This window comes from Carassius auratus, chromosome 44, assembly GCF_003368295.1.
Source record: "Carassius auratus strain Wakin chromosome 44, ASM336829v1, whole genome shotgun sequence".
Lineage (NCBI taxonomy): Eukaryota > Metazoa > Chordata > Actinopteri > Cypriniformes > Cyprinidae > Carassius > Carassius auratus.
In genome coordinates, this window is record NC_039286.1 from 9,472,647 (window position 1) to 9,493,549 (window position 20,903).

General features: G+C 34.6%; 1 protein-coding gene across 1 annotated transcript in view; it reads right to left on the minus strand.

Moving 5' to 3' along the window:
- Positions 1-20,344, minus strand: part of LOC113062412 (junction plakoglobin-like) — a 68,486-nt gene extending 48,142 nt beyond the window's left edge. The window contains exon 1 of the mRNA XM_026232244.1: positions 19,940-20,344. The gene's annotated coding sequence lies outside the window, so the exon portion shown is untranslated. The remainder of the gene's footprint in view (positions 1-19,939) is intronic.
- Positions 20,345-20,903: the final 559 nt, after the last annotated feature.

Here is a 20,903-nt window from a genome sequence, read left to right on the forward strand (position 1 = left end):
CGTTCTTCCTTATCGCCTGCTCCGTCTCCAACGGTGTGTTAAAGAAACAAACATTAGATGGGAATATAACCAGCAAACACAAGAGCGGGCATCTTTTCAGGCAGCTGCGACATAGCCTTGTAAAAGACTCATAAGTCCCTCGTAATAATGCGGCGCTAAGCACTAACATAGTGTTTTTTTCAACCCTGGCCAGGGTGAAATGATATGACACAGTCGAGCGCCAAGACAGGCCGGCTGTTAAGGATAAACTCTACCGTGCCAATAAAAACAACGAGGCTCGGTTTTAAATGGCACAAAGGTGAGGTTGTCTTCGTGGCCTGGTCACCTGGTTTCTGACTGAAGTGAAGAGATATTGCGAAGGCTGTGAATTAACATTTTAATGAAAAATTCGCTAGTGTTCAAACGTTTGGGGTCTGTAAGTCTATTATGTTTTTTAATGTCTCTTATGCTTTTATTTGATCAATAATACAGTAAAATTGCTAAATATTATTATAGTTTAAAATGACTGTTTTCTATTTGAATTTATTATAAAATGTAATTTATTCCTGTGAAGCAAAGCTGAATTTTCAGCATTATTACTCCAGTCTTTAGTGACACATGAATCATTCATTTGTCATCTATTTAATGCAACCTTGCTGAATATAATATTCATTTATATTTTCTTTCAAATAAATAAATAAAATCTTAATAACCCCAAACTTATAAATGGTAAAAAAAAGTTTTAACATATTTAATTGTATTTAATATTATCGTGGTTCCAATAGAATGGTCAAAAATCTTACATTTCTCTTGATCCAAAGTGTTTTTTAGTTATCGCATTAAATTTTTGTTGGGGCTTTTATTTTATTTTATTTTATTTTATGCAAAATTTACAATAACAATAAACTAAATTGGAAATGTTAGCATTCAGGATTATGCAGCTAACATTACTCTAAAAGCGGGCAGAGGATAATTACATTATCAACTTAAAATAACAAAATCTTTCCAGATTAAGTTGTTTTGAGTTTAGTAAAATGTTGAATTATAACAATAGACTATTTACGTTTAGAAATAGCATGTAGTCTACAGGGTTATTTTCTAATGCAGTATAAATGGCTCTTTATAATAAAAAATATATAATACTTGGGCATCCTTATATAAAAAAACCCCCTCAAAAACACATGCACTAGACAAATTAAAATGTTAAATGTCAACTCTTTCCCCATAAAAGCATGCAATTCAGTCTGTTGCAGAACATATTTTCTATTAACATTATCATCCAAAGTGAACTGAATGTACAACAAAACCAACCGTCGAAAGACCAGACTAAGACAACCTCTGGTTTCAAACTGATTCCGATCAATGTCGTCTCTAGCCTCTTTTAGCCCAGATAAGACCGGTTTGGCAAGCACACAGAACACCATCATTGCAAATCTGTCGAAACCAGGTCTACGCTGAACGATCACACCAGGAGCTCTCAAATCATCACCACTTCTCTTGCCATTTTCTACAGCACTGCGCGGCCATTTGATTGGTTTGACAGGGCTATGAAAGCATGTTGCCTAGGTTTCCAAAGAGTGTTTCTGTCATTCTGCCTGTAACAGCTACATTTCAGAGGGAGAAATTACCTGCATCTTTTACCTGTGAAGATGCTGGGATTGTTGACCAAACAAATGGATTTGTGATGCCAGAGTGGTTTTAATGAGCATCTGTCACCAGTGAAAATGGATAATAATAATAATTTGAAAATAATACACATAAATATAGGCCTACATATTGGGTCTGCCCGCAAAGTTTCCCATGCAAACATCCTTTTAAAATAAATGTGTTGTCTTGTTCTTAACCTATATGGCAATTGCTCTGCACAGCACGTCACACCAGCCTCTTACTGCAGAGATCAGAGAGGAGAATCGAGCTAGGTGAGCAGCCAACCGCGATCAAGTAAACTGAAGATGAGGTGAATTCATTCATTCAATCAGCTGTGCCATAGTTATAGGGAAAACAGCTTAGTGAGGAATTCAAAGGGATTCCTCGTGCTGTTCTGAAGAGGTGGAAAAGGAAAACATGGGTGTAGAGTCAGGGATGGATTTAGTTAATTGGGGGCCCCAGGCAAAATATAGGAATTGGGCCCTATAAATTTGCACATATTTACCTGGATCAACCTCCATTATTTCTTATTATTTCTTGTTGTGATGCTTTCTGCTTCTCAGTGGTGCTTTATAGTTGTGTCCAGTGTTTCATGTTATAATGGCTTCCTTTCATGTTGTAGACCACAAAATAGCAACTGATTTACAGTTGAGATACAGATTTTCACAAAAACTTAATAAATTATAAAATGATAAACCTCACAAGCCTTTAAACCAGTTTCTTTTTTTTAGAAAAGGGATGAGTCAGAAGTGTAATCATCATATCAATTTAAATATAAAGTATAATGTGGGGTTGTGTGGGTGGATTTTCACATTGGTCTGAACAAATACGGCAGATTGGATTATTGAAAATGCACATAAAAATATATTTAAAAACTATATTAAACTAAAGAAGGCAAAATATTATTGCGAACTGCTGTACACACCTCTACTATGTACACGAGCTTTCATGTTTGCGGTTGCCAGATATCTAGAGTTAAAATCCACAAATCAGAGCTTCTTTGTTAAAAATAGTGTCAAATAAAGGGTTTTGCTAATTTTCTTCAATCCGGCAACCATGCACACGTGCTCATTCTTTACTGCAGAAGCACTGATGATGATTTGAAAACTGAAGTTTAGCGCTCTCTATGTGAGATATTCAGCTTAAATAAAAAAGTGATATTCAGCCAGTCTGTATTCTGTCATGAGAGCTCAACTATTTTGTTTGTGATTGTGGTTGCTGAATAAATGCACTTACATAACCTAACCGCTGTTATTTTAATAGAGAAACATTATTCCAATTCGGAATTATTGGAATTACTGTTAGGAATTTTACTGTTAAAGTATTTTTTGTTTGTTTTTGCCAGTTTTCATAATGTAGACAGAGTGCATATATAAATATTTGACATAAATGTATATATTAAATAGCCTATAATAAATCAGTACACTAGATGAGGTCAAATGAACCACGTGTATGAGTTCACATTCTAGTGATTTATACTTTTTCGTGAAAGTGTCATTCCTGAAATGTAAAAATAAATTTCTCAAATGACAACAATAAATTTGATTATAATTTTGAGGATTTTTAAAAAATCATGACATCATGACAAAAACTAGACTAAAATGCTCAGACATTTAGACACCTAAAACTTGACAAAACAAAAACAGTACAAGCTTGACTATTTACGATAATAACTAAATGGAATTTTAAAATATATTCAAATAGAAAAGAAAAATGTTATTTCAAATTATAACAATATTTCACAATTTTACCATTTTAAATAAATGCAGCTTATAGGCAAGCTTCTTCCAAAAAACACAACACAATCTACTTCCTTTTTGGAATTTGAAATAGAATTCTGACTAGTAACTTTTAATTTGCAAAAAAAATAAAAAAAAGTTTTTCATCAAACTCATACACATCACTCATGGAAATGTCACGGCTATATTTAGTGCAGCTCCGGCATATGAAGCACAGGAGCAGGCAGGTGCCGGCCTCAAGCAGCTGAAGATATCATGCAGGACAGGAGCAGATAGTGAAGAAACCACAGGCTGATAAAGTGAGCAGCAGATGTGCTTATATGACTGCTGTAGCACGAGGATACAGAACAAACTTCAGTGACCTTGCTTCTGTTGACCAGAAATGAGCTGAGACTGTGGACTTTGAAGCAGATAATATTGGACAAGCCAGGCTACTGTAAACAGCAAAAAATATCCATCAGTATGTCTTGTTCTCACACTACGGCTCTGACGACTATTCTCTTTGCTACTTTGAGGGATCCGTGCAATTTAATGTGCTTTGAAGAAGTCACAGTTTTCACTACACAACACACACTGACCTGCAATTACCAGAAATCTGAGCTAATGCACTACTCAGAGAAGGAATTTAAATGAATAAACAAATACTCATTAAAAAAGGAATGTCAAAATAAAGCACACAAGGCCGAATGATTATAAGAAGGCATTATTTATCTGTAATTAAATCCCAAGCATTGTCATCTCTTCCTGCTTCACTGCATTGCAGTATACCAAGGTCTTGAAGTAATGAAGTTGCTCTGAAATTCAGTCTATATAATATAGTGAAGTTTATGAATCAATATTTCTGCTTATATTTGCATGCTTATGTGGATAAAGTATCAACTGCATTTCAATGTACCAATAAAAAAGGGGACATAAAACTAAAGAAGGGTCATCAAACATCTGAGTGGTTAAGGTTGTTATTTTTGTATCATTGATATATTATTATAGATTTTATTAGTTTCTATTAATATTTTGTATCGGTTTTTATTACTATATTCTCCATTTTTTAATTTTGTGGTATTTTTGTTGCTTTTTTTTTAGTATATCAGTATTTCTTTACATTTATTTCCATTAGAATTTAAATTTTAATAATAAATATTAATGAAGATAAACTATAACATATCAACTATATACTCTCTCTCTCTCTCTCTCTCTCTCTCTCTCTCTCTCTGTATATATACAGGTTTATTAAATGTGATTAAAACTGAAATCTACATAATTAAAACCATTAAAAAAAGTCTTCAAGACTTATAATAATAATGTTTCTTGAGGTTGCTGAAAATTCAGCTTTGCATCACAAGGAATAAATTGCATTTTAAAATATAATTCAATTCTAAAAAGTTATTTTAAATTTTACAAATATTTCACAATATTACTATAATATAATCATATTACTATGAATCAGGGTTTAACCATCTCGCCTCATGAGCTAGTCTATTTTGAAAATGTCTTTTTGCACATTTCTTAAATTCAATAAGTACAACATACTATTGTACTAAAAAAAACTAAAGAATGACCAAACACTTGAAATACACTGGGCATCTGTTTGTCTGTCCCTGTCTGCTGAAGTGTAAGCTCTCACTTAAATTCTGCACTTGAAGAGTTCACTAACAGATACATATCGTCTTCCAGGTGCCAGTCTTCTTATCACTTTTAAAGGCTTTCTATAAAACGCCACGTTCCTCCGCTAGAGCTACAAAGCCAAGGGCAATTTTACGGTATCTCTCGCTGAGGATCTCTGCTGATGCAGAGGTTACTTTTTCTCTCTTGCTCACGTTATCTTTCCTCACTCCACTACATTAGCGTGCTAGTGCACTAAAGCCGCAAGGACAATCTCCAAATTGAGCCCGGCAAAAACATTTGACAGACAACACTTCCCCCAAAAATAAAGTAGTCGTCATTGTCAAGGAAGAGGGTTTACAAATGAACGCTCACAAACCAGCCAAAACTAACTCAGCTAAAAATCAGCGTTATGGTAATGCACTGACGGAAAATGCAGATGCTGCTGCTTATGAAATTTGGCTGTGGGTTTCTTGGCAAGGTTTGGAATTAAAAAGATTTAGGAAGGAGGGAGAAGAGGAGATAGAAATGTTCACATAAGATGAAAGAAAATGACAAAGAGAGGAAAGTACAGAGGGAGCAGGCGAAGAGTTATTGAGGCGTGAACAAACAGAGACGCACTCAAAAGAGAATGAGGCTATTTATTAAGAAATAGAAACATGAAACCAGAGGATCCATCAGTTACCCGGGAGCTCAGCTGGAAAGTCTGCACAGTTGTTGCCGTAATTGCCAGTGTTTGCAATTTCATACTACCATACTGCAAAATATACAGTAGTTTAAAACTGTATCAATGCAGTGCTCTCAACGACAAATAAAAGTGATATCACTTTGACAGCTTTTTCTTGACACAGTATTTGACCAGGCTGCCAAATGTGGAAACATTTTTACACAAGATGTTCTCTAAATGCAAAATAACCCATTTCAAGTCCAAAATTATAACTAGATGCAAATCGCATACAACATAATGCGATCATGTAATAATCACTCTATAATCACTAAAATAAGTCTTTCTACTTCAGAATTTCACATTTAATTTAATGCGTTATTTGCCGTTTCTTTGTAATTATTTGGAAATTTCTGAATGAAAACTGTTTCTATATAAAAAAAATGTTTCAGTGTACTGTACTTCACTGTAAAGAAGTTTTCTGAACTTGTAAATCAAAGAGTATTGCAGTTAGTTTTACAAGAAACATTTTTTTCTTCAAGATGTATTGTTTAATTCAATGTGTTACTGCTGTTTCTGTAATTATTTTTGAAATGTACAAGCAATTTTTGAGTGAAAACTCAAACTTTCATTTTTTGTATCTTTTTTTTACAATTGTGAAAATTGCTTTTTTTTCAGTGTACCATACTTCACTGTAAAAAAAGATTTTGTAATCTTAGAAATAAAGATTAAATAATCTTAGAAACAAAGATTATTGCAGTATTTTAATGAATAAATCCTATTATTTCTTCTTCAAAAGTTCATGTTTTAATCGAATGTGTTTGTGTTTGAATTGTTTGTAAAATTCACCAGCAATTTCTGAATGAAAATTGTTTCCACAGCAGTGTTTTCCAGTGTACTCAAAGACAATGTTTACTGTGGAGAAATGTGCTTTTTAAATCAATAGTAGGCTTTATGCAGCATTAAATAAGTAGCAGGCTAGTAATCAATTCCAAACACAGTCATTCATTGAAAGTAAACAGGTGACAGAGTTATTAAAGTGAAAATATTTCAAAAACGGGTTTGTCCCTACATAAGCAGCTCTAAGTAACATGACGGATCTCATTCAAAGCAATATTTACTCATTGCTCATCTGAGAGACAGCGCCTGGTGAGATGATGGCTCTGTTAACCTATTAAAAGGAGTTTCATGGGTTCACTAGCAGCTAAACTACACTGACAGCATCTGTGACAAGACAAATGATTTGGACTTGTCTCTCAATTGTTTAGGGAAAAAAGCACCAATCACACTCACAGTAAGGCATTTACAATAGAAGTGAAGAGGCAGGAAATAAACACTAAAAACAAACATCCTTCAAAAGACATCAAAGGTGTATTCATGAAACTAAGCATGCCTTCTTTCCCTTGTGAAAAATAAGTACAATTTGAGCAAGAAGATTATTACTTAATATTGAAATAATATATTCAAGTATGAAATAATTGTAATATTTTCAGACACACAATGCATGTTATCTGATATTAAATAAAAATAAACAAACACGTAAACAAACCTGCTACATCATTTGAATAAAATCACTTTCTGTAATAAACAACATCAGATTCTAGAGCTTAACCTGTATTGAATGTCCTTAACCATGCCTTTAAATTCTGAAGCGTGTTGTTGGCATAAAAAGGTCAATTATCATTATCCATTCCCCTTGATGAGGACAATTGAGTTGCTATTTTTTGGCATTGGTTTAATCACCAGATGGATGATGCTTTTTATTTGCTTAAATGAAAGTTGGTAAGGCCGCAACACACCATGCAGGACAATAACACTCATTATCTGTCCTTCTGCAGAGCATGCTGCTCTCGTCTGTTAGCATACGGTGCCAGCCATGTTGTCTGACTGCAATGGTCTTGCCAGCTTCAGAGACACTGAGGCAGCGGCTGCCATACCAAAAAAAGGCACTTCAAATTGGCTCTTTGATGCACTGAGACAGAAAAGTAGAGGAAGTGGGGAGTGCATGCATCAAACGCTAAGAGTGAGTTTTGGAATGAAGAGATGCTAAAGGAGAAAAAAAAAACATGTCATTCCACTATAGGGATGTGCAAAACTATGCACAAAATTTAAAGTGTAACAGAGATATATTTACTCCTAGTTTCCACAAGATAATACATTAGAATGCAATAGGGAAGAAATGCATAAATGCATGTTTAGAACTAAAAGAGAAGATGAGAGATGTGACAAAGACAAATCAATGCAGTAACTACTACCACATTTTTATTCAGATCACCCTCCTGGAAACATGCAAATGTACGTGCAAAAACACACTGAGTGCACGTTCAATGATTTCGCATATGGAATTATTCCGTACATCAGTGCATTGGCCATTAAGAGATTATAGCAAACAGATGCCCTCTGGTTGACGCTAATCATCACCCAACACTCTGCCGTACTCTGTTTTTTTTTCTTTCTTTTTTTGCTGAAGGCATATGAAAGTAGACTTTAGAACATGAAAACCTCAAATGATGAGTCTCACTGCACTAGCTCACATCCATTGGAATTTATTTAATTACAGTCAATTTTTTTGCATTGAATAATAGTTTGTGCAGTGATCTAGGATTTAATATAAGCCCTGATTAAATAAAGATAGATTTTGTTTTGCATATTTCAGAGTGAAATAGGATATTTGTCTGTGAAAAGTCATTATTTGATGAAATACTATGAAAAGAAAGTTTTCTTTACACTGAAGTACACTGATAAATCATCTACAAGAAGAGCCGAAACTTATTAAGGTAACAAACAGGGTACATTTTGATGTTGCTTGATTATGAGAAATAAGGTTGCAACTGCGAGATGTTAAGCAAGTTTCAATTGTGAAGAAACTTTATAATCGCAATAAAAAAAAAACTTGTAGCAATTTTCACAAATATAACAATTACAATTTTTTTAGCTTATTAATTACAATAAATAATATTGCAACTTTGTCAAATTGTGAGAAATAGTTACAATTGTGAGAGATACAACCCCCCCCCCCCAAAAAAAAACACCACCCATTTTCAAGAAATAGTTGCAATTTATGATTGCATTTTTTTTTTATTATGAGAAATTAAGCATAATTTTTGGCCTGATTAATTGCAAAAATAAATTTGCTTCTGTGAGATATTAAATAATTTTTTTTAGAAATAAAGTTACAGTCGCGAGATATATAAAAATGAAAAAAAATCATGAGAAAATGATGAGAAATTACGTTGAATGAACCTTTATTGCCCCGAGGGGAATTTGTCTTGCACTCAGTGGAGCCACATTGAACATTTAAGCACAAACAACAATAAATAACAATAGATAAATAGTAAAAGAAAGGACACAACAAACATCTAACCACATTGAGGACGTAAAGAATACAGAACATTGACATCAACAACAACAAGATCAACACAGTAATGACAGTGCATCAGTCCAGTAGCTAAAAATGCATACAATTAAGGAAATAATAAATGGTAAAAGGTGCACTTTTAAAATATATCTATGTGCCTGAGCTTGATTTGTTCAATAACTGTATGCTCCTTGGCACAAAAGATAAAATGGCACGTTTAGTTTTAGTCCGGGGCATTCTGAATCTACGTCCAGAGGGCAGGGGGGAAAAAAGTGGGTGGGATGGATCATCCAGTATCCTCAGGGCCAGATTGAGGGTATACTGTTTGGTGAGGGTAGTTATGTTTTTTATTTCGGATCCAGGGATTTTCCTGCCCATCTTAGTCACCCTGTCCAGCATGTTTCTGTTTTGGACAGAAAGAGCACCCCCCCCAGCACTGGATGGCGAAAGTCACCACACTCTGAATAAAAGTTAAATAAAACAATGTCAGAGTTGTGGTGTCTGCATTAAAACTACGCAATTTCCTTAAAAAATGAAGCCTTTGCTGTGCTTTTGAGTATCGTGCCAATGTGTTAGAAGACCAGGTGAGTTTGTGATCAATAATAGTGCCTAGATACTTATACTCCTCCACTGTCTCAATGACTGTCCCATGAAGAGTGATAGGTTGCAATGGAGGCGGCCTTTTTTCTAAAATCAATCACCATTTCTTTTGTTTTAGACACGTTTAAAATAAGTGAATTTTGATTGCACCAATCATGGAAATGGTCAACAGTTGTGAGATAAAAATTATAAATTGCAATTTGAAGAAATAAATACATCAAAGTGTGAGGAATAGTTACAATTGTAAGATATAAAACTAAAAATAATATTAAATGCAAAACACCATTTCAAAAACTTGTTGAACTTCATGATTCTTTTTTCCTAATTACAAGAAATAAAGCTGCAACTGTGAGCTATCAAGTCAATTTCGAAGAAAGTTGCAATTGCGAGATTTATGAATGTGTTTGTTGAAAATAATTTATGAAAATTAATTGTTGGATTGCAACTGTCATAACTACAAATCACACATAAGTCTACATATATTTCCTGTCAAAAATGTACAGTGGCTGCCATGAAATTCTCATTCCTGTTCCCGAGTGATTTATTCAGTACTTCTATTCTATTGCCTAGTTTTCTCAGTAATCGTCATCTTCTTACTTCTTTTCCCATCCATTGTGGTAATCTTTCTCCATTTTTTCCCCATCCATTGCTTTTCTGGGGCTGCCTTTCAGTTCCTGACGACCGAGATGGTAAAAGAAATGGGGCCGAATTATTGCCTGAGATAACAGGAACCCTGCATATACGCTTGTGTAAGTGTGTGTGTGTCAGTCTGCATACTGTACGTGTGTAAGAAGTGTAACTGCACAACCCTTTCTCAACACATTGGTTTCTCACATGGAAAGCTACAAGAAAATATAATGCAGTCAGAATGTAATTCATTCACACATAATGACATGTTTTGCCACACCATCAAACATAAAACTGGGTCAGCCATCAAGGAGGACACGAACCAAAGCTGAGCAGATTTTTACATGATGTAAATGGCGCTGTCTGGTTGAGATCACCAGAGTAGTTTAAATAGCTTGGTTTCTGTTGTTTCTTATAAAGCGCTACTCATACATAAGGCCAGACAATCATCAGCCATACAGTTCCCGTCTTTACTGCTCTCTCTGTTCCTGTCACAAATACTTTATCCTCTGTGTCTAGATCTGTCCGTCCACTTCACTCAAATCCTCTCACAAACATATTCTGAACAACAGACACTCTGTTTTCAAGCACAAAGCAGCAAAGAAACAGGAAGACATTAAACTGATAAAATACAGAATTTTCAAAGCAGGGACACATTAAGTGTACTGGAAGAGTGAAAACAGACGGCAAAAGCAGTAATGAACAGTTAGATGAACAGATGATGAGTAACAGTATACTGAAGAATCTTTTTTCTTATGTTAAGAATGGAATATTAGCATTGATTGGAAAGATAACTGGCTCTGCCCAAAACTTCTGCCATTGGTTGATTGCGTTGGGCTAGTCGGGATGTTCAAAAAATTTAAGCAGTGTTTACACTTTTATTATATTGTTTAATGTTTTGTATATACAAATATCTATAAATGTATTCTTTACATATTCAGTTAAATAAAATATAAAATTATTAATCAATTACTTTTTTATCCGCTTAGAAAATGACCACGTTTTACTTCGTATAACTCGTGTTAACTACTCATGTAACTATCTTTAAATAAGGAAAACATGGAAGTGTTTGGTGGCTTCTAAATTCATCCTTGTTTGGATCCTAAGGAATGAATGGTGCTAATCGCTAACATAGTGGTGTCACGTGCTACAGCGATTAAGTGCACGTACTGAGATGGGAGAGGTACGTAACAACTTGTCTAATCTGAGGGAAGAACATAACGAAATATGGAAAAAATGGTGGGCTTTTCATTTAATCCAGTTGAAATGTTGTGGAAGGACCAGATGGAAGTTCATTGGAGGAAATCCAAAAACATCTCAGAGTTGATGCAGTATTGCACTGAAGAATGGGCCAAAATTCCTACATGCAGTAGTACATGACTGATCAGCAGTTACAAGAAATGTTTAGCTGCAGTTATTGCTGCAAAAGGAGGTCAGACCAGATACTGAAAGTAAAGATTCACATACTTTTGCCACTCATAAATCATTAATTCACAAGTCTTTTTTTTTTTTTTTTCAATAAATGCATGACAAAGTTTCTATTTTTGTCTCATTTGTTTCTCTGTCTACCATCAGGACTTGTGTGGAAATCTGATGATCTTTTGGGATATATTTATTAATGCAGAAATATACAAAATTAATACATTTCTTGGAATTTTCAAGGTTGAATAAACAAACATTACTAAGAAATATATATATATAATTTTTACATTTAACAATGTAATTAATGTTGAGTAAAACCAAGTATATTTTCACATGACATCTTTATTTTATTTGTGAACTGATGTTCAGCTGTTCATTTTAATTCAACTTATTTTCGGGTCATCGGTCATCAAAGCTCTGTAAACACTGCATGTCATGATGGCTACAGACACAAAGATGTACCTTTAATTTTACCAGGGTGATTGCTCACTAAAAAACCCTCAAATATCCTGTTTTCAAATTTCAAGTCATTTCAGGTTTGATTTTGACATGCCATGAAGCGTATGGGTGAGTTAGTCTTTCCTTTAATAGCATGATTTATTCATTAAGACCGATTTGCATGCATAAATACAAAAAGTGGAATTTATTTATTTATATTAAGTATAGATATACACATACATATAACTGCTATATACACATGCACTCATGCAATAAATACAAGAGGTCAATGCAATATGAAGAGCAGCTAAGGGCACTAAAGAGGCAGCAATCTCTGAGCACTGACATTATGTCTAATGTAGCGTGCCAACCTTCTCTTTGCTTCCACTCCTATCAGTTCAAACACAATAAACTACAGTTATAGTTATTGTTTTTTAGCTTTTTAATCACATTGCAAATTATGACCAAATAAGATTGCCACTTGCCTTGTCTTAAAGCCTTAATTTTATCCGAAGTACTAAAATAATGAATAATTCCAAACAAATTCCATCATTTAGACAGGAATAAATAAGAATGTAAAACTCTCACTTTCTATTTCCGCATGTGCATTTTATAGATAGAAAGAAAGACAGAGACATTTACTCACAATGTTGAGGGTTGGAATAAGTCCCACTCTACATTACTTCCCACTGAATATTCTGTTTTTGATTATGCAACTGCAAAATTGCGAAGTTCACAACCATTTATTTCACTCTAGAACAACAGACAAGTGAAACAAAGGATTCTTTTACAAGAGAATACAATGCATTCTCTGACAGAAAAAAAAAAAAACTTTTACTTTCTGTCAGACAACGATTCTAGTTGCTATTTTCTGCCATCTGAGCCTTAAAAAGTAAATGAATGCACACTGAATCAGAGGATCAGGGCCAAAGGGATGCCACGACAGAAGACTCTGTCAAGCCCTGTCTGTAAAGAGCAGCAAGTGTCTCAGTGGAAGGCTGAAACAACATTGCTTTATTTCCATCACACCAGATGTGAGCTATGACAGAGAGCATAAAGGTGAATTCAGGGGGGGCGAACATCATGATAATATAGCTCACTCTCTGCAGCTCTCTGTGCATGCATTCATTAGAGAACAGTACTGTATAACCCTTTCATCATTTATAATGATCAGTATAACACAATTCAGAAATTTTTCATGGTTTAAATGTCTATGATAAACCAACTAATTGCAGATTCAGTCTACATTAGTTTCCATCACTCCTGTACAAAACATAGTCCATAATACAATTTCCTAATAATAATTAATAAAAAACACTTCCTAAAGCAATATTATGTAGAGAGGACTCATATTTTAACCAGAACCAGTGGTTTGAAGTTTAAAATGTCTTAATGATGGATTTGTTCCTTAAAAACACATAGCTTTTTGCTCCACAAGACATTAATTGATGTACTGGGGTCTTGTGGATTTATCAGCTCTTTGAACTGTAAAGTATGGAGTAGATTTTCAGCAAATTTTCATTTTGGGTGAATCATTCCTTGTGACTATAAATATAAATGTGCAAAAATCCTTAACATACTTCAGTCTGCCAGTAGAGGAATAAAGTCAGCCTCGTAAACAACTAAAATCAATGATGGGCCGCCTTAACAGCCCATAGCTGGAGCCACTGACATTACAGAGTGTCCTGTTGTTTTCTAGCTAATGCTCCATGAACATGATTGTGTGATGTTTAAACCAAACTTTGTGTCAAATATGGACTAATCCCGATGTTGGGTTACATTTTTTAATTAAAATTCTAACCAAAAAGTTGGGTTGAGACGACCTAGCATTTTTTAGAGTGCAAAGTCTGACATTGCATTTTTGCACCATCCATAAATTCATCTGTCATCAAGGCTCATCATTACGAAACTATCAAATGGCACTGATTAAATTATAATTTTTGTCAATTTGCATTCACCCCTATAACTGTAAATCATTGTGTAATCAGAAATACAGCCTACTGCATCAATGTTTAAATTTAATCAGCATCTTGACTGGTTGTTTTGGATATTAACCAATTTGTGATTTATAATTATTGGCTTTTTGTTAATTTCCTGTATTCACACTGTTGGAAAACTAACAAAAGGTTTTTTATACATTAAGCTGATTGCATTTTATGTGAAGAAGCAATCTAATAAGTTGGCTCTAACCTCAAGCTTGGCTATAATTATCAATCGACCCATCTGAATTTTTAGTGGGCATCTATGGCAAATGTTCCCCGCTAAGAAGAAAACTAAGTTTGGAAAGCAATACTGGCATCTGGGATGTCTGTGCACTTGCAGCGAGTAGATACCATTAAGCTTTGTGTCAATCAAAATGCCACAAAACCCACCCATCAATTATGTGAACTTGACTCGAGACTGCACTGTAAAGGAGTTTATGTTCAAACGTTACTGATAATAAATAACTGCACATTACCAATGAAAGGTTAGCCCTGATTTAATCCAGACCTCTAAACCCTTTTCACACCATCAATGATTTGCAACAACACAGTGACCTGAACTCAATGCAATCTGACAAGAAACATCATCTTAAGAGTAGTAATCAATTACTACCCTAAATATGTGTACTTCCCTATATGCAGTAGATGAAAAACAGTATGTGAAAGAGTATTCATGAAATAGTATAGGTAAAAAAATAACCAGATGACTGTTGAGACACTTTAAATGTGAACATGTGAATGGCAAAAGTAGTCAAATGACAACAACATGGCGAATGTAGTAGCTACATCAAAATTAGATTCATACTACAATAATACTATAGAACACACTTTTTGAACAGTTACTAAATAATTAATAATTCAGAAAAAGTTCCTACTCACCTGGATACAATGGCAGACAAGAAACACTTAGAAAACTAACAACACAGCAACTTTATGTTTTTGCTTCCAGTGTGAAAGTAACTTAATTTTAGAACTGGTTTAATGTTTGAGAGTTTAATTCAGTTTCAATTTCATTTAAATCACTCAAACTTTAACAAAAACATACTATAGCACAAACAGTCCCTCACAAAGTCTGCGTTTGTAAATCTTTGCAACTAAAATTATCCATAATCCCAGTCACGAAAATAGGTAGGCCGCACTCATTGTTATTTTAAATAGAGGCGTTCTGTTTCCTTTAATTAAAATAATTTAGATAAATAATTTTAAAATTATTGCTCTGACATAAATGTTAATATATTCAACATAACTTAAAATATTTTTTTTCTCCTATGTTTATTTTACTAGCGATTTTCTGTTAGAAATCAGTAAACGCGCCCGTTCGCGAGGCGTTTACCGCGGATTTTCATTCGCTCCCACATAAATCAACTTAATCGCTGCTTTAAAGGTTATGAATAAAGTAAATTGCCTAACAAAATACAACCAAACAGTCAAATATATAGCCTAACAACAACAGTCGCATTTTTTCATCATAGAAATCGAAGCCGTCCCAGCCGGCATTTCAACGTTGATTCAACGTTGAAACAACGTCAGGTACCATGGTTGAATCAACGTTGAAAAACCTTTCGATTTTGCAAATTGGATCAACGTTGAAATCACGACGTTGATTCACCGTTGAAATCGTGACGTTGATGTACGGTTGAAATCACGACGCTGATTCACCGTTGAAATCCCGACGTTGAATCAACGTTGAATAACCTTTCGATTTTGCAAATTGGATCAACGTTGAAATCACGACGTGGATTCACCGTTGAAATCGCGACGCTGTTTCACCGTCTTACCTGCATTATGGGTGAATTAGGGTCGTGCTGCAGACCTGGGATGAAAGCTGAATGAGGTGTTGATTTTGAAAAGTTAATCCGCGTTGATAACACGACGTTGTTTCCCCGTCGTACCTTGCACCGTGTATAAATACACCTAGATCCTAGTTGGCATTTAGATCAACATGGTACATGCAAGGCTAAAAATCTAATGACTGGCAGCAATGGCTTTACAAACAACTTCAATAAACTACCACATGCTCAAAATTGTCAAACAGCAGTTTAATTTTGGAAACATACTGTATAAAACAGATGAAAATAATCCCACACTTTATTATGTAGAGTATGCATGGAGGTAATGCTAAAAACAGGTAGAAGAACAATCCAAATACAATAATATTTAAAGGTTTTTGTAAAATAATTTGGCACATAAATGCATATTTTTTTGCAGCACTTACAAGACAAACCCTTGTACCTTTATGACTGAAACCAGTGGATCTTTTATTTTGGTGGAAACCTACAGTTTCTGTCAAAAACATGTTTTAGTAATGTGTCTCATTACAAGAGTTGTGTACATTTGTGCAGTGAAAATGTGTTGCACAGTACGAGCAGGGAACCTTCAACCAGTTGATTTCTAATGGGAACCCCCCCGGACTGTGTCTTCTTTACCGTGGGGAATGCAGAATGAGATTTCTACCGCAGGGCACTCTAAAATGTTAGAACCAGCAGCCTTAGTGTATACAGTGTGGTTGTGCTTCGGGTGATCCTTGAAAGTGTCCCAGCGCTAGGTCCATTCTGACGCCGTCCCCTCCACTCTCTCCCACTTGTGCACTTTCTGTACCGTCCTGTATAAACATTTACATTTAATCATTTAACAGACGATTTTATCCAAAGCGACTTACAAATGAGAATAACAGAAGCAGTCAGGTGTACAAGCGAACAACAACAGGATACAAGTGCTATGACAAGTCTCAGTTAGTCTAGTACAGAACACATAGCCAGGTTTTTTTTTTTTTTTATATATATATATATATATATATATGAAAGACAAGAAAAGAAGGAAAAATGCTAGCATTAGTTGGTTAAGTTCTGGTGAAAAAGATGAGTCTTAAGATGTTTCTTGAAAATGAGTAAAGACTCAGCAGTTGGGATTGAGATGGGGAGGTGATTCCACCAGCTGGGCACAGTCCAGGAAAAGGTCCGTGAGAGTGATTGTGAACTTCTTTGGGATGGCACCACAAGGAGTCGTTCACTTGCAGAGGGCAAACTTCTGGAGGGAACATAAGATTTAACCAGTGAGTTTAGGTATGTTCACAATGTTTGACAATAACTTTGATATTGTGAAATATATTTAACTGAAAACTGAATGCAAAATAAATCACACAATATTTTCACTTTACAGTTCAGTAACAGTGATGTTGGAAACAAAGTGGACAACACTATTCATTAAACACTTATTTAATGTATTCAGATGAAAATGTACAATATTAACAAATTATTCACAAGCAGTGTTTTCAGAGCCCCCAGTTACACTGTTTTAATCAGAACACTAACATTACAGTGTAGTAAAACAAGTCAAATCAAATTCAGTACATTTTTATTAAACTAAGCACAATCAAAACCTATCACAAAAGGTCAAAGCATCTCTAGCAGAAGTGACGGTGCAATGTAGCAGAAGAACAATTTCTTACCAATGTTTCAAGAACAAGCTGGATCCTCGATGACTCTACAAGGGGAAAGAAGAAAGAGTTTACTGAAAAGTTCTTAAAAAGCAGGATTTCATTTTATACCATTTCTTTAACCCAATGGTTCTCAAACTTTTATATCAAGTACCACTTCAGAAAATATTTGTTATTAAATATTAAGTTGCACCATAATGACCAACATTACATTTCAGCAGCGTAGTTGGCCAAACTATTCAGCTACAGGTCTACAGTTAAAAAATGAGGCAGTTTTATTCTAATAAGAATATTAATTGTTGTCAGACATTTTACCATGGTAAATACAGTTTGAACATTAACACTACAACTGTGCTTACATACACAGGTAAATGAAAAAAAAAAGTTTAAATTAAAATGTAATTTTAAATGTAATTATGTAACAAAAGTTACAAAACTGTACTGTACTTTCACTCTAACATACTTAAATGTGCAAAAAAAAAACTTACTCAAAGATTAAGTTAAAATATATTAACATTAATTAGTTTAATTTAGTGATTCACCTGCATAACAACTAACGTTAGAGGGGGCCTGACACTTTGAGAACCATGGCTTTAAACAATCCTTTCTTTTTTTTTTTTTTTCATTTTCATTTTCATTAATTCATTAAAATTATATTATTTAAATACCGACATTTGCACTTATATGTTGCAGAAAACACTTTGAAACTATTATAAGAATACAAACATATATAACACACCTAATGCATGGGATTCATATCAGGAAAATATGGGAAAATCTCTAAAAGACAGACATTAACACATAACCTACCAGCAACACATTGGGTGAGCATCTAACTTGATCATCTGTGATAAAGCAATGCAAAAATAGACACACGGGTATTTATTTATCTGCAGGTTACATGTCCTTTAAACTACCCATTTGTAAACTCTGGTAATACTTTACTATTTTCAAAAGATAATAAAGATAAAGTTAGCGATTTTCTTACCTCATTTTGCCAGGATGTTTTCAGGACCTCGCAGAACACCTGACCCTTTTTGTGTTCACAGTTTTTGTTCTCCATTGACATGTCACGACTCAAATTCGCTCAAAATAAATAAAAAATGTACAGGCAAATATGAAATAATTCGGGACCGACCGAGCAGTAAGTTATAACGAGCAGCAGCTCACAGTTAGCCGCCTCACTCACAGAAAGACGACAATAACGGTCATATTTTTAAATGTAGAAAAGCGCGAACCGATTCAGTGTCCAGTTTCCTGAATGACAGCCAGATTAACCAATCATGATAGAAGTAATAAAATAAAACTACCAATGGGAGTTGTTTTCAGTGTGATAAAGCAGCGAAATGTATAGTTTTATTGTTGTTAATGATGATAATATTTAACATATACCTTTAGATTTTAGAATAGGTATCATGACTAAAATATTTTTAAATGCTATTAAAATAATAATTAATTTAAATAATTTAATATAAATAATTTAAAAGCTTGTTAACCTTTTTCTACCATTTAGCATTAAACATTTTTAACATTGTTTCATTAAAACAACTGACCTTATTTCAACCATATTTCAATGTTGAAAGTTGGTCATGTGCTGGAAGTTTTTCAACAGTTCATCTTTAGACGTTGAATCAACGTTGTTTCAACGTTGAAACCACAACTGACCTTATTTCAACCATATTTCAACGTTGAAGGTCGGTCATGTGCCGGCTGGGGTATCGCAGCGTAGCCTATTCTAACGATTTACTAAGCTTAGGTTCTTGAGATTTTTAATATTTGTCATTAGTTAAACTGGTTTGTGTGCTAATCAACGAACCTGAAGAGCTCTGACACCGTTTAAACGCTTTACGTTTCCACGCAATATTTCAACGAGCAGCTAACGGAGTTAATCACGCGCGCGTGAAACCGATTTCGCCAGACACGAATCATATTAGATAAACTTTGGTCATTTAACTATCATTCAAAAGAAATGATCTTGCATTATGCTCGATGTGTAGCAGTGTATCTGCACTCAAGTAACGTGAGCTAAAGTTTAGATTCCTGAACATGCAGAACTCGACAATACTATAGTCTCTAAATATAATATAATACCAGGCTATACTACAGAGGAGAGCAATCATTTGGGGGGTGAAATTATGCAACATCGCCTGATGTTTCGCATCTATCGTGTGTGACGAACTCCGTTGGTCTTTAAACCTGCTTTCCCGTGGCATGTTACAGAAGTAGCTACTCTGTTATAGAACACGAGCAAAAAAAAACAAAAAACAAAAACAAACCAATACACACTTAGAGATGTATATGACAACACTAAACTCTAACGATGCATGTGCAAACGACCTGTATTGATGCACACTGCATCTAACAGCAGAAGGGTGGTTTCCACAGTCGCCAGGACAAAGTCATTATTAAAAAAAAAAAAAAAAAGCATGCATCAGCACACTTATTTACCTCACAAAATGATCACAATCCACCGGTGAGTGTCTCCCCAAAAAAGAAAGAAAGAAAAGAAAGAAAGAAAGAAAATATAGCTCCTAAATCCCTTCTCCGGACCCAAGTCCCCCCGTCCACTTTTATCCAAGCGTGGCAAACGCTAAGCAGTGGAGTCAGTCTGACAGCAGCGGAGCCCTCCGTGAAGCCTCCGGTTGCACGAGCGAGCGAGTGGGCGAGACCTCTAGCGGTTCAGTTTCTACACCATCGGTAATTATTTGAGAATTCTGGTGCATCTATTGCGATGCTCATTCATGCTCGTTCATAGACAGACATCAGGAGAATCGTGTGAGATGTAAGGTTCATGTTCTTGCCGCCATGTCCATCCCTGCTGTTACTAGGCTGACATGATGACAACGATTTTTGGGGCTCTGGTAATGTCAACTGAATAGTCTCTCTCTCTCTCTCTCTCTACACACACACACACACACACACACACACACACACACACATTTAATTATTTAAATACATTTTTTTAAAGGCTACTCCACAACATTATACACTTTCTAACCACCAACAAAAATATATTTAATCATATTATCAACAAAACTGAAGTTGTCTGAATATAATTATAAAGAATAGTTGTTAAAAATCTACAGCTATATATTTCATATGTCCACATTATTATTATACACAACAAAAAATAAAACAATTAAAGTTATTGTCATTTAAGTTAGATATTTGCAGCTTTACTAATATATTAAAGAGCCAGTAAGATGAAAATTCTAAGCTTCCTATCACTGTTTATAAGTCCTGTACATTAGGTTTAAATCCATCCAAGGTTAAAAAACATTGTAATTTTGTCAAAATATCATTTTAAAATTACCTCAATTCTCAGAGATCCCCAAACGGTTCGCGCAAAGCTGTTCAAAAGATTCAGTTTCCTTAAACCCCACCTTTCGGTAGCATACTGTGTTCTGATTGG